Source organism: Lipotes vexillifer, unplaced genomic scaffold, assembly GCF_000442215.2.
Source record: "Lipotes vexillifer unplaced genomic scaffold, Lipotes_vexillifer_v1.1 scaffold917, whole genome shotgun sequence".
Classification (NCBI taxonomy): domain Eukaryota; kingdom Metazoa; phylum Chordata; class Mammalia; order Artiodactyla; family Lipotidae; genus Lipotes; species Lipotes vexillifer.
Genome location: NW_006795104.1, coordinates 1,067,879 through 1,083,329, shown reverse-complemented (window position 1 = coordinate 1,083,329; position 15,451 = coordinate 1,067,879). Strand labels below are relative to the sequence as shown.

Below are 15,451 nucleotides of genomic sequence, written 5' to 3'. Positions count from 1 at the left end.
ACATTCATGCAACAAGTTTTTGTGTGGACATGTTTTCAGTTCTCTTGGGTATATACCTGGAAGTAGAATTGCTGGGACATATGGTAACTCTATGTGTAACCTTTTGAAAAATTGCCAAATAGTTTTCCAAAGTGACCATACTATTTTACAACTTTTCAATGTATTCAGTGTATGAGGCTTCTAATTTCTCCACATTCTCACCAACACTTGTTACTATACATCTTTTCAAATTATAAACACCCTAGTGGGTGTGAAGTGGGTGTGAAAGAGATTCATTGTGGTTTTGAATTGCATTTACCTGATGGCTAATGGTGCTAAGCATCTTTTCATGTACTTATTGGACATTTGTATATCTTTGTGAAAAAACGTTTATTCAGATAGCTTGCCCAATTTTTTTGTTATTTTTTTGTTTTTTAAACTACATGTAAATTTATTATTAAAAAAATTTTTTTTTGGCTGCACCACACAGCACATGCAATCTTAGTTCCCCAACCACGGATCGAACCTGTACCCCCTGCATTGGAAGCATGGAGTCTTAACCACTGGACCGCCAGGGAAGTCTGTCAAATCTGTCAAATCTGTCTGATTTGGGAACAACTATTTTGGAACTCTGAAGTCTGTTGAAGGCTTGCAACTTCCAGGGAAACAATTTTTAATTAGGTTACTTTTTATTTTTGAGTTGTAGGAGTTCTTTGTTCTAGAAACAAGTCTCTTATCAAATACATGATTTGCAAATATTTTCTCCCATTCTGTGGGTTGTCTTTTCACATTCTTGACAGTATCCTTAGTATCACAAAAGTTTTAATCTTGACAAAGTCCAATTTATCCAAGAAATCACTGCCTAACTCAGGGTCATCAAGATTTACTCCTATATTTTCTTCTAAGAGCTTTACAGTTTTAGTTCTTACATTAAGTTTATAATCCATTTTGAGTTATTTTTTGCATATGGTGTGAGAAGGGGTCCAAATTCTTCTTTTGCATGTGGCTATCCAGCATCATTTGTTAAAAGATTATTATTTTCCCATTGAATTGTCTTGGCACCCTTGTCCAAAATCAATTGAACATAAATAAAAAGTCTTCTTTCTGGACTCTTAATTTTATTCGTTCAACCTATATGTCTACCCTTATGCCATACCACACTGCCTTAACTACTCTAGCCTTGTATTGCTCAAACTTTTACAGTATATTTAAAAGCAATTTTTACATAAATTCTACACACAAATGATAAGGAGATAAGACTGTATCACAATCTACTCAATTATGTAAAGTTAGAGATTTTATATGTTCTCCAAGAAAAGTATCATTTCCTTTCCAACTTCCTGTCGCAAGACAGAGACTGAAGAAAATGTTCCTCACTCTCATAGCTTTTCCCTATGTCCCACATTCTTGAGTTTTAATATTCCTGATTTTACCCATTTCAACTGTATTTGTCAGCAAATGACCCAACAGTTCAATGACTGTTCATCCTTTTCCTTTCACCTTATCTTAGAAAGTGTTTGAAAGAAAAAAAAAGTGTGTATCAGTGCTTAATATACAAATAATATTTTAGTTTTTTTTTTTTTTTTTTTTTTTTTTTTTTTTTCTTGCGGTACACGGGCTTCTCCCTGTTGTGACCTCTCCCGTTGCGGAGCACAGGCTCCGGACGCGCAGGCTCAGCGGCCATGGCTCACGGGCCCCGCCGCTCCGCGGCATGTGGGGTCTTCCCAGACCAGGGCACGAACCCGCAACCCCTGCATCGGCAGGCGGACTCTCAACCACTGCGCCACCAGGGAAGCCCCAAATAATATTTTAAATGTTTGTAGAGCACTTTATATTTTGCAAAGCACTTACAGAAACATCCCTTTAGTTTAATCTCATTAACACTGTAAGAAATTAATAGAGCAAGAATATTCTCCCCACAAAGTAATCATAGTCATAGGAAAGTTAAATAACTTGCTCATGAGTGATTCTACTGCCAAGTGGTACAGCTATAACTCAAAGTCTACTGCTTCATAAAATACTTCCAGTATATTCTGGTAAGACTTCATTTTAAAGCAATGAATACAGCAATGCTTAAAACACTGCTGAGCTTCTATGGAAGGTATAGCATGATGATGGCAACTAATCAGCCTCTGGATTTCACTACTTTAAATAGTGCAGTTCCAACTAATGTCCTCTGTTTTTTGATAGCTGCTACCATTACCAGCATGCCTATCCCAAAGGGTACTCTGTCCTTGATATTTTTTCTTTAGTGAGGCATAAAATTTCTTTTCAGCCTAAGGATAGACGTTTTCAAAAGATACCTTGACAGGAAACTACAGAGAAATGAAACAAAAACAATCCAACAACGCCGCCCTCCCCCAACACACACCTCAACAGAAAAAAGACAAAAATGCACCAAGTGTTAAGAACACAGATTCTTTAATAAGTCTAGCCAATTCAATTTCAATTTAACAAATTCTGAGCACCTATTATGTGCCAAGAATGTAATGAAAAAGTACAGTGTTTGTGTAAGTATAGCCTTATAGATCACTGGAACATAATTAGGAGACTGGACATAAGCCTTCACATTTATGGTCAATTTATTTTTTATGAAAGTGTCAAGTTACTTCATTAAAGAAACAATATTGTTTTCAACAAATGGTGCTGGGAGAACTGGATATAAACATGCCAAAAGTGTATCTGAACTCTTTCTTCACACTACGCACAAAAATTAACTCAAAATTAGATCATGGAGAAGATTCTGTGAAGATGGCAGAGTAGCAAGCACCAGGAACCTGTGTCCTCACACAGACAAAAACTGCATTGGCAGAATCTGTCTGATTTGGGAACAACTATTTTGGAACTCTGAAGTCTGTTGAAGGCTTGCAACTTCCAGGGAAACTCTTGGATGGTAAACGGCAGTAAATTTTGGTCAATTTTAGCTCTTAGCACAGTAGCAACTACCCATCCACCACCCTCAGTGATGTGGCAGGCAGCTGTGTACATGTTCCTGGAGCAGCTTGTACACAGCTTATGGGAGCCAGGGTGGGCAGCAAGGAGCCTCTCCTCCAAATAATGGGGATCTGTGTTCTGGTCACTAATTGCCGCTTCTGATTACAGAGGTGCAGACCAAGAGACAAAGAGGCAGGCAGCCATTGTTGCTGCACCTCCCCTCATTGTTGCAAGCCCCTCCCCCTCTAGCTGAAGTGACTTCCAGTGGATTTAAAGAGCTAGTGCCCTTCCCCTCCCCCCTCATATTTTGCTTTTCCACTTTTGAGAGCCAGACTTTAAAAAATAGGCCATTCATGGGCTTCCCTGGTAGCATAGTGGTTAAGAATCCGCCTGCCAATGCAGGAGACACAGGTTTGAGCCCTGGTCTGGGAAGATCCCACATGCCACAGAGCAACTAAGCCTGTAAGCCACAACTACTGAGCCTGCACTCTAGAGCCTGTGAGCCACAACTACCAAGCCTGCAGGCCACAACTACTGAAGCCCGCACATCTAGAGCCCATGCTCCGCAACAAGAGAAGCCACTGCAGTGAGAAACCTGTACATTTCAACAAAGAGTAGCCCCCCGCTTGCCACAACTAGAAAAAGCCTGCACGTGGCAACAAAGACCCAACACAGCCAAAAATAAAATAAATAACAAATTAAAAAAATATATTAATGTTTGAAAAAATACAATAAAGACCAGCGTATTAAAAAAAAAAAATAGGTCATTCAAAAACAACTGCCTGTAAGGGGAAAATTAGAAAGTGACTATGAACGCCCAAGGAAAGGCTATGAAAAGACCGAAGACATTAAGTTTACAACAATAAAAAAAAACAAACCCAAAACAGTAATAAAAAAACACCAATCCCTGAGGAAGGAGGAGAATCTGATTTCCAGAGTTACCATATTACTAGACTCAAATGTCTCATATGCAACAAAAAATCACAAGGCATACAAAGAAACAGGAAAGTATAACCCATTGAAAGTAAAAAGAAATCAATAGAAACTGTTCTTGAAAAATACTTATTTATGGCAGTTGTATTAGACAAAGACTTTAAAACAACTCAACTGTCTTAAAGATGCTCAAAGATTTAAAGGAAGATGTGGAGAAAATCAAGAAAACAATGTGTGGACAAAATGGAAATGTAATTAGGGATTAACAAAAGAAACCTAAAGGGATGCCAAAAGGAAATTCTGGAGCTAAAAAGTACAATAACTGAAACAACACATTCACTAGAGTGACTGAAAGGCAGAGTTGAGCAGGCAGAAGAAAGAATCAGTAAACTTAAAGACAGGACAACAGAAATTATCTAGGCTGAAGAACAGAAAGAAAAAAGATTGAAGAAAAGCAAACAGAGGCTAAGGGACCTGTGGGACACCATCAAGCAGGCCAACATACAAATTGTGGGAGTCTTAGAAGAAGAAAAGAGATAGAAAGGGGCAGAGAGAATATCTGAAGAAAAAATGGCTAAAAACTTCCCAAATCAGGGCTTCCCTGGTGGCTCAGTGGTTGAGAGTCCACCTGCCAATGCAGGGGACACGGGTTCATGCCCTGGTCCAGAAAGATCCCACATGCCGCGGAGCGGCTGGGCCCGTGAGCCATGGCCACTAAGCCTGCACGTCCGGAGCCTGTGCTCCACAACGGAAGAGTCCACAGCAGTGAGAGGCCCGCATACTGCAAAAAACAACAACAAAAAACACAAACTTCCCAAATCTGATGAAAGACATGACTATAAACATCCAAGAAGCTTAAAGAACTCCAAGTAAGATGGACTCAAAAAGACCCACAGCGGGCTTCCCTGGTGGCGCAGTGCTTGAGAGTCCGCCTGCCGATGCAGGAGACGCGGGTTCGTGCCCCGTTTCGGGAGGATCCCACATGCCGCGGAGCGGCTGGGCCCGTGAGCCATGGCCGCTGAGCCTGCGCGTCCGGAGCCTGTGCTCCGCAAATGGGAGAGGCCACAACAGTGAGAGGCCCGCATAACGCAAGGAAAAAAAAAAAAAAAAAAAAAAACCCACAGCAAGTTACATTATAATAAATTTTCAAAAGACAATGACAAGGGGCTTCCCCAGTGGTCCAGTGGTAAAGAATCCCCCTTCCACTGCAGGGGACACAGGTTCAATCCTTGGTTGGGGGAACTAAGATACCACATGCCGTGGGGCAACTAAGCCCACGTGCCACAGCTACTAACCCTATGCACCTCAACTAGAGAGAGTCCACATGCCACAAAATACGGAGCCCACATGCTCTGGAGCCCGCACACCACAACTACAGAGCCAACATGCTCTGGAGCCCATGCACCACAACTAGAGAGAAAAAACCTGCATGCCACAACTAGAGAGAAGCCTGCGCACTGCAACAAAGACCTGACACAGCCAATTAAAAAGAAAAAAAAAAGACAATGACAAAATAAAATCATAAAAGCAGCAAAAGGAAGCAAATCATCATATACAAGGGATCCTCTATAAGGTCATAAGCAGTTTTCTCATCAGAAACTTTGAAGGCCAGAAGACAATGGGCTGAAATATTAAAAATACTAAAAGAAAAAACCTTTCAACCAAGAATGGTATATGTGGCAAAACTCTCCTTCAAAAGTGAGTGAGAAATCAAGACATTCCCAGAAAAACAAAATCTGAGGGAGCTTGTGACCACTAGACCTGCCCTGCAAGAAATACTCATGGTAGTGCTGGGAAGGTAAAAAGAACGAACATTAGACAATAACTCAAAGCCACATGGGGAAATAAACATCTCAATAAAGGGTAATTATAAAAGCAAGTATTTTGGGCTTCCCTGGTGGCGCAGTGGTTGAGAGTCCGCCTGCCAATGCAGGGGACACGGGTTCGTGCCCCGGTCCAGGAATATCCCACATGCCACAGAGCGGCTGGGCCCGTGAGCCATGGCCGCTGAGCCTGCGCATCCGGAGCCTGTGCTCCGCAATGGGAGAGGCCACAACAGTGAGAGGCCTGCGTACCCTCCCAAAAAAAGCAAGTATTACTGTAACAATGGCATGTGACTGTACTTTCTATTTTCTACATGATTTAAGAGACTAATATGTTTAAAGGAACAAAAACAATTATTGGTGTAAATGCTAACATTAACATAACTTTGATTTGTAACTCTAGGACAAGCTCTGCCTGCCAGTTTTCCAGCACTAACCACAGGATCTGGCAACAGTGGACTGGCAACAGCCACAGACTCTTCAGGACCCTGACTCTGCCCACCAGTAAGCCAGTATTAGCCCCGGGGCTCCCTAGGACTCTGCATCCAATCCAGCCACTTTATGACCAGGCCCTATTAAACAGCAGCCAACAGCATCTGCACAAGGCAGGGCCTAGCAACTAAGCAGACTAGGGGCCAATCAAGGCTACCAGACTGCTCACATAGTGAGCCTGCTGCAAAAGAAGGACCACACAGCTCTCTTAGTGGTAAGCCCTAGAGCACACAGCTTGGGTGCCAAGAGGAGAGTGAACAGTGGGGACACACAGGATGCTTCCTACAGAAGGCCACTTCTCCTAGGTCAAGAATCAGAGCTGACCTATCACATACACAGAGATATGAATAGCAACATAGACAAAATGAGGCAGCAGAGGAATATGTTCCAGACAAAGGAACAAAATAAAACCCCAGAAGAAGAACTAAGTGAACTGGAGATAGGTAATCTACCAGAGAAAGAGTTCAAAGTAAGGATCATAAAGAAGATCCAAGAACTCAGGAGGAGAATGGATGCACAGAGCAAGAAGTCAGAAGTGTTTAACAAACAGCTACAAAATCATAAAGAACAACCAAACAAAGATGAAGAATACAATAACTGAAATGAAAAATACACTAGAATGACTCAATAGTAAACTAAATACTTCAGAAGAATGGATCAGTGAAATCACTGCCACTGAACAGTAAAATAGAAAAAAGAATGAAAAGAAATGAAGACAGTTTAAGAGACCTTCCGGACAACATCAAAAGCACTAATATTCACATTACAGGGGTCCCAGAAGAAAAAGAGAGAAAGGGCCCGAGAAAATATCTGAAGAGATAATAGCTAAAAAACTCCCTTGAAAAGTAAACAGTCACCCAAGTCCAGGAAGCACGGAGAGTCTCATACAAGATTAACCCAAAGAGGAATACACCAAGATAAACTGTAATTAAAATGACAAAAATTAAAGTTAAAGAGACTATACTAACAGCAGCAAGGGAAAAGCAAAAAATAATATACAAGTGAACTCCCATAAGGTTATCAGCTGATTTTTCAGCAGAAACTCTGCAGTACAGAAGGGAGTAGCATGATATATTTAAGGTGATGAAAAGGAAAAACCTACAACCAAAATACTCTACCCAGCAAGGCTCTCATTCAGATTTGACAGAGAAATCAAAGGCTTTACAGACAAACACAAAACGAAGGAATTCCGTACCACCAAACCAGCTTTACAACAAACGTTAAAGGAACTTATCTAGGCAAAAATGAAAAGGCCACAACTAGAAACAAGAAAATTAGAGAATGAAAAGGCTCACGGGTAAAGGCAAACATACGGTAAAGGTAAGAAATCATCCACACACCAAGCTTGTAGGGAGATTTAAAGACAAAAGTAGTAAAATGGGGCTTCCCCGGTGGCGCAGTGGTTAAGAATCCACCTGCCAATGCAGGGGACATAGGTTCGAGCCCTGGTCCAGGAAGATCCCACATGCCACAGAGCAACTAAGCCTATGCGCCACAACTACTGAGCCTGCGCTCTAGAGCCTGCGAGCCACAACTACTGAAGCACACACGCCTAGAGCCCGAGCTCCGCAACAAGAGAAGCCACTGCAATGAGAAGCCTGCACACCGCAATGAAGAGTAGCCCCCACTCACGCAACTAGACAAAGCCGTATGCAACAACAAAGACCCAACGCAGCCAAAAATAAATAATAAATAAATAAATTTATTTTTTAAAAAAAGTAGTAAAATGATCTGTATCCACAATAAGCAGTTAAGGAATGCACAAAACAATTAGACATAAAATATGATATAAAAAAACAGTAATCATGAGGGGAGGAGAATACAAATGCAAGGTATTTAAAAGACATTTGAAATTAAGGGTTAAGCTACTTAAAACAATCACATATATACATACACTGCTATACAAAAACCTTGTGGTAAACACCAACCAAAAATCTATAACAGATATACACACAAATAAGAAAAAGGGATATAAATACAATACTAAATATAAAGTCATCAAATCACAAGAGAAGAGAACAAAAGAAGGGGGAAAATACCTACAAAAACAAATCCAAAGCAATTAACAAAATGGCAGTAAGTACATATTGATAATTACCTTAAATGTAAATGGATAAAATGTTCCAACCAAAAGACATAGACTTCCTGAATATATGTAAAAACAAGACCCATATATATGCTGTCTATAAGAGACCCACTTCAGATCTCGAGACATATACAGACTGAAAGTGAGGGAATGGAAAAAGGTACTCCATACTAAAGCGAATCAAAAGAAAGGTGGAATAACAATATATCAGACAAAACAGACTTTAAAGACTGTTACAAGAGACAAAGAAGGACACCACATAATGACCAAGGGATCAATCCAAGAGAAGATATAACAATTGTAAACATTTATTCACCTAACATAGGAGGACCTCAATACATAAGGCAAATGATAACAGCCATAAAAGGGGAAATCAACAGTAACACAATCATAGTAGGGGACTTTAACACCCCACTTTCACCAATAGACAAATCATCCAAAATGAAAATAAATAAGGAAACACAAGCTTTAAATGATACATTAAACAAGAAAGACTTAATTGATATTTCTAGGACATTCCATCCAAAAACAATAGAATACACTTACTTCTCCAGCACACATGGAACATTCTCCAGGATAGATTATATCTTCGGTCACAAATCAAGCCTTTGTAAATTTAAGAAAATTGAAATCTTATCAAGAATCTTTTCCAACCACAATGCTATGGGACTAGATATCAATTACAGGAAAAAAACTGTAAAAAATACCAACACGTGGAGGCTAAACAATAGACTACTAAATAACCAAGAAATCACTGAACAAATCAAAGATGAAATCCAAAAATACCTAGAAACAAATGACAATGAAAACATAATGACCCAAAACCTATGGGATGCAGCAAAGCAGTTCTAAGAGGGAAGTTTATAGCACTACAATCCTACTGCAAGAAACAAGAAAAATCTCAAATAAACAACCTAACCTTACACCTAAAGCATTAGAGAAAGAAGAAAAAAAAAAAACCCAAAGTTAGCAGAAGGAAAGAAATCATAAAGATCAGATCAGAAATAAATGAAAGAGAAATGAAGGGAACAATACCAAAGATCAATAAAACTAAAAGCTGGTTCTTTGAGAAGATAAACAAAATTGATAAACCATTAGCCAGAATCATCAAGAAAAAAAGGGAGAAGACTCAAATCAACAGAATTAGAAATGAAAAAGGAGAAGTAACAATTGACACTGCAGAAATACAAAGGATCATGAGAGACTACTACAAGCAACTCTATGCCAATAAAATGGACAAGCTGGAGGAAATGGACAAATTCTTAGAAAAGCACAACCTTCCAAGACTGAACTAGAAAAAATAGAAAATATGAACAGACCAATCACAAGCACTGAAACTGAAACTGTGATTAAAACTCTTCCAACAAACAAAAGCCCAGGACCAGATGGCTTCACAGGTGAATTCTACCAAACATTTAGAGAACAGCTAACACCTATCCTTCTCAAACTCTTCCAGAAAATAGCAGAGGGAGAAACACTCCCAAACTCATTCTACGAGGCCACCAACACCCTGACACTAAAACCAGACAAAGATATCACAATAAAAGAAAACAACAGGCCAATATCACTGATGAACATAGATGCAAAAATCCTCAACAAGATACTAGCAAACAGAATCCAACAGCACATTAAAAGGATCATACACCATGATCAACTGGGGTTTATCCCAGGACTGCAAGGATTCTTCAATATACACAAATCAATCAATGTGATACACCATATTAACAAACTGAAGTATAAAAACCATATGAAAATCTCAACAGATGCAGGAAAAGCTTTTGACAAAATTCAACACCCATTTATGAGAAAGACTCTCCAGAAGGTAGGCAGAGAGAACACCTACCTCAACATAATGGAGGCCATATATGACAAACCCACAGCCAACTTCGTTCTCAATGGTGAAAAACTGAAAGCATTTCCACTAAGATCAAGAAGAAGACAAGGTTGCCCACTCTCACCACTATTATTCAACACAGTTTTGGAAGTTTTAGCCACAGCAATCAGAGAAGAAAAAGAAATAAATGGAATCTAAATCAGAAAAGAAGAAGTAAAACTGTCACTGTTTGCCGATGACATGACACTATACATAGAGAATCCTAAAGATGCTACCAGAAAACTAATAGAGCTAATCAATTAATTTAATGAAGTAGCAGGATATAACATTAATGCACAGAAATCTCTTGCACTCCTATACACTAATGATGAAAAATCTGAGAGAGAAATTAAGGAAACATTCCCATTTACTATTGCAACAAAAAGAATAAAACACCTAGGAATAAACCTACTTAAGGAGACAAAAGACTTGTATGCAGAAAACTATAAGACACTGATGACAGAAATTAAAGATGACAGAAACAGATGGAGAGATAGACCATGTTCTTGGATTGGAAGAATCAACATTGTGAAAATGACTACACTACCGAAAGCAATCTACAGATTCAATGCAATCCCTATCAAATGACCAATGGCATTTTTCACAGAACTAGAACAAAAAATTTCACAATTTGTATGGAAACACAAAAGACCCCGAATAGCCAAAGCAATCTTGAGAAAGAAAAATGGAGCTGAAGGAATCAGGCTCCCTGACTTCAGACTATACTACAAAGCTACAGTAATCAAGACAGTATGATATTGGCACAAAAACAGGAATATAGCTCAATGGAACAGGATAGAAAGCCCAGAGATAAACTCACGCACATCTGGTCACTTTATCTTTGATAAAGGCAGCAAGAATGTACAATAGAGAAAAAACAGCCTCTTCAATAAGTGGTGCTGGGAAAACTGGACAGCTACATGTAAAACAATGAAATTAGAAGACTTCCTAACACCATAGACAAAAATAAACTCCAAATGGATTAAAGACCTAAATGTAAGTCCAGACACTATAAAACTCTTAGAGGAAAACATAGGCAGAACACTCTATGACATAAATCACAGCAAGATCCTTTTTGACCCACCTCCTGGAAAAATGGAAATAAAAACAAAAATAAGCAAATGGGACCTAATGAAACTTAAAAGCTTTTGCACAGTAAAGGAAACCATAAACAGACGAAAAGACAATCCTCAGGATGGCAGAAAATATTTGCAAACAAAGCAACTGACGAAGTTGCTTGTATATCTCCAAAATATACAACTCCAGCTCATGCAGTTCAACATCAAAAAAACAAACAACCCAATCCAAAAATGCATGGAAGATCTAAATAGACATTTCTCCAAAGAAGATATACAGATTTCCAACAAACACAGGAAAGGATGCTCAACATCACTAATCATTAGAGAAATGCAAATCAAAACTACAATGTGGTATCACCTCACACCAGTCAGAATGACCATCATCAAAGTATCTACAAACAACAAATGCTGGAGAGGGTGTGGAGAAAAGGGAACCCTCTTGCACTGGTGGTGGGAATGTAAATTAATACAGCCACTATGCAGAACAGTATGGAGGTTCCTTAAAAAACTAAAAATAGGGCTTCCCTGGTGGCACAGTGGTTGAGAATCTGCCTGCTAATGCAAGGGACACGGGTTCGAGCCCTGGTCTGGGAAGATCCCACATGCCGCGGAGCAACTAGGCCCGTGAGCCACAACTACTGAGCCTGCGCATCTGGAGCCTGTGCTCCGCAACAAGAGAAGCCGCGACAGTGAGAGGCCCTGCACCACGATGAAGAGTGGCCCCCGCTTGCCACAACTAGAGAAAGCCCTCGCACAGAAATGAAGACTCAACACAGCCAAAAATAAATAAGTAAATAAATAAATTTAAAGAAAAAAAAACTAAAAATAGAACTACCATATGACCCAACAATCCCACTACTGGGCATACACCCTGAGAAAACCATAATTCAAAAAGAGTCATGTACCACAATGTTCACTACAGCACTATTTACAATAACCAGGACATGGAAACAACCTAAGTGTCCATCGACAGAAGAATTGTTAAAGAAGATGTGGCACATATATAGTGGAATATTACTCAGCCATAAAAAGAAATGAAATTGAGGTATTTGTACTGAGGTGAATGGACCTAGAGTCTGTCATACAGAGTGAAGTAAGTCAGAAAGAGAAAAACGAATGCCATAAGCTAACACATATATAGGGAATCTAAAAAGAAAAGTGGTTCTAATGAACCTAGGGGCAGGACAGGAATAAAGACGCAGATGTGGAGAATGGACTTGAGGACACAGGGATGGGGAAGGGTAAGTTGGGATGAAGTGAGAGAGTAGCACTGACATATATACACTACCAAATGTAAAACAGATAGCTAGTGGGAAGCAGCTGCATAGCACAGGGAGATGAGCTCGGTGCTTTGTGACCACCTAGAGGGGTGGGATAGGGAGGGTGGGAGGGAGACACAAAAGGGAAGAGATATGGGGATATGTGTATATGGATAGCTGATTCACTTTGTTATACAGCAGAAAATAACACAACATTGTAAAGCAATTATACTCCAATCAACATGTTAAAAAATAAATTAAATAAAGACTGTTACAAGAGACAAAGAAGGACACTACATAATGATCAAGGGATCAATCCAAGAAGAAGATTATAAATATATGCAGTTATAAGAAGTTATAAATATATGCATCCAACATAGGAGCACCTCAATATACAAGGCAAATGTTAACAGGAATAAAAGAAGAAATTAAGAGTAACACAATAATAGTGAGGGACTTTAACACCCCACTTACATCAATAGACAGATCATCCAGAGAGAAAATCAATGACATACATAGGCCTTAAATGATACCTTAGGCCAAATGGACTTAATTGATATTTATAGAGCATTCCATCCAAAGGCAGCAGAAAACACATTCTTTTCAAGTGCACATGGAACATTCACCAGGATAGATCGCATGCTGGGCCACAAAGCAAGCCTTTAAGAAAACTGAAATAGCATCAAGTGTGTTTTCTGACCACAACACTATGAGATTAGAAATCAACTATAAGAAAAAACTGCAAAAAACACAAACACTTGGAGGCTAAACAATATGATACTAAACAACCAATGGATCACAGAAGAAGTCAGAGGACATCAAAAAATACCTAGAGGGGCCTCCCTGGTGGCGCAGTGGTTGAGAGTCCGCCTGCCGATGCAGGGGACGCGGGTTCGTGCCCCGGTCTGGGAGGATCCCACATGCCGCGGAGCGGCTGGGCCCGTGAGCCATGGCCGCTGAGCTTGCGCGTCCGGCAACGGGAAAGCCACGACAGTGAGAGGCCCACATATTGCAAAAAAAAAAAAAAAAAATACCTAGAGACAAATGACAATGAAAACACAACGATCCAGGGACTTCCCTGGTGGTGCAGTGGTTAAGAATTCGCCTGCCAATGCAAGGGACACAGGTTCGAGCCCTGGTTCAGGAAGATCCTACATGCTGTGGAGCAACTAAGTCTGTGTGCCAGAACTACTGACCCTGTGCTCTAGAGCCTGCGAGCCATAACTACTGAAGCCCGCATGCCTAGATCCCATGCTCCGCAACAAGAGAAGCCACCACAATTAGAAGCCCACGCACAACAAAGAGCAGCCCCTGCTCTCCGCAACTAGAGAAAGCCTGAGCACAGCAACGAATACCCAACACAGCCTAAATAAATAAATTAATTAATTAATTAAAAAACACACACAGACACACAAACACACGATCCAAAACCTACGGGATGCAGCAAAATCAGTTCTAAGAGGGAAATTTATAGCTATACAAGCTTATCTCAGGAAACAAGAAAAATCTCAAATAAACAACCTAACATTACATCTAAAGCAACTACAGAAAGAACAAACAAAGCCCAAAGTAAGTAGTAAGTAGAAGGAAAAGAAATCATAAAAATCAGAGCAGAAATAAATGAAACAGAGACTGAAAAAACAGTAGAAAAGATCAACAAAACTAAAACTGGTCCTTTGAAAAGATAAATGAAATGGATAAACCTTTAGCTAGACTCATCGAGCAAAAAAGGGAGAGGGCCCAAATAAATAAAACCAGAAATGAAAAAGGAGAAGTTACAACCGACACCACAGAAATAGAAAGGACCATGACCGACTACTATGAGCAGCTATAGGCCAATAAAAATGGATACGCTAGAAGAAATGGACAAATTCTTAGAAAGGTGTTATACAATCTTCAAGACTGAAACAGGAAGAAATAGAAAATATGAACAGACCAATCACAAGTACTGAAATGGAAACAGATTTTAAAACCCTCAACAGAAATAGTCCAGGACCAGATGGCTTCACAGACGAATTCTATCAAACATTTAGAGAAGAGTTAAAACCTATCCTTCTGAAACTATTCCAAAAAACTTCAGAGGAAGGAACACTTTCAAACTCATTCTATGAGGCCACCATCACCTTGAACACCAAAATTAGACAAAGATATCACAAAAAAAGAAAATTACAGACCAATATCACTGATGAACGTAGACACAAAAATCCTCAAAAAATACTAGTAAACTGAATCCAACAACACATTAAAGGGTGGTACACCATGATCAAGTGGGATTTATCACAGGGATGCAATGATTTTTCAATATCCACAAATCAATCAGTTTGATGAACCACATTAACAACTTGAAAAATAAAAACCATATGATCATTTCAACAAATGCAGAAAAAGCTTCTGATAAAATTCAACATCCATTTATGATTAAAAACTCTCCAGAAAGTAGGCACAATGGGAACACACTTCAACATAATAAAGGTCATATATGACGAACACACAGCTAACATCATACTCAACAGTGAAAAGCTGAAAGCTTTTCCTCTAAGATCAGAAAAAAGACAAAGATGTCCACTCTCGCCACTTTTATTCAACATAGTTTTGGAAATGCTAGCCACAACAATCAGAGGAAAAAAATAAATAAAAGTTATCCACATGGGAAAAGAAGAAGTTACACTGTCATTGTTTGCAGATGATATGATACTATACATAGAAAATCCTAAAGATGCCACCAAAATATTACCAGAACTCATCAATGAATTCAGTAAACTTTCAGGATGCAAAATTAATACTCAGAAATCTGTTGTATTTCTATAAACTAACCACAAGAGGTGAGAAACAGAAATTAAGGAAACAATCTCATTTACCACTATCAAAAAGAATAAAATACCTAGAAATAAACCTACTTATGGAGGCAAAAGACCTGTACTCCAGAAACTATAAGACGCTGATAAAAGAAATCAAAGATGACACAAACAAATGGAAAGATATACTGTGTTTTT

The 15,451-nt window shown here is 39.3% G+C and overlaps 1 protein-coding gene across 2 annotated transcripts in view; it reads right to left on the bottom strand.

The window, feature by feature from the left end:
* GKAP1 (G kinase anchoring protein 1) overlaps positions 1–15,451 on the bottom strand; it is an 82,179-nt gene that overhangs the window by 20,258 nt on the left and 46,470 nt on the right. The gene's annotated exons all lie outside the window — the stretch shown is intronic.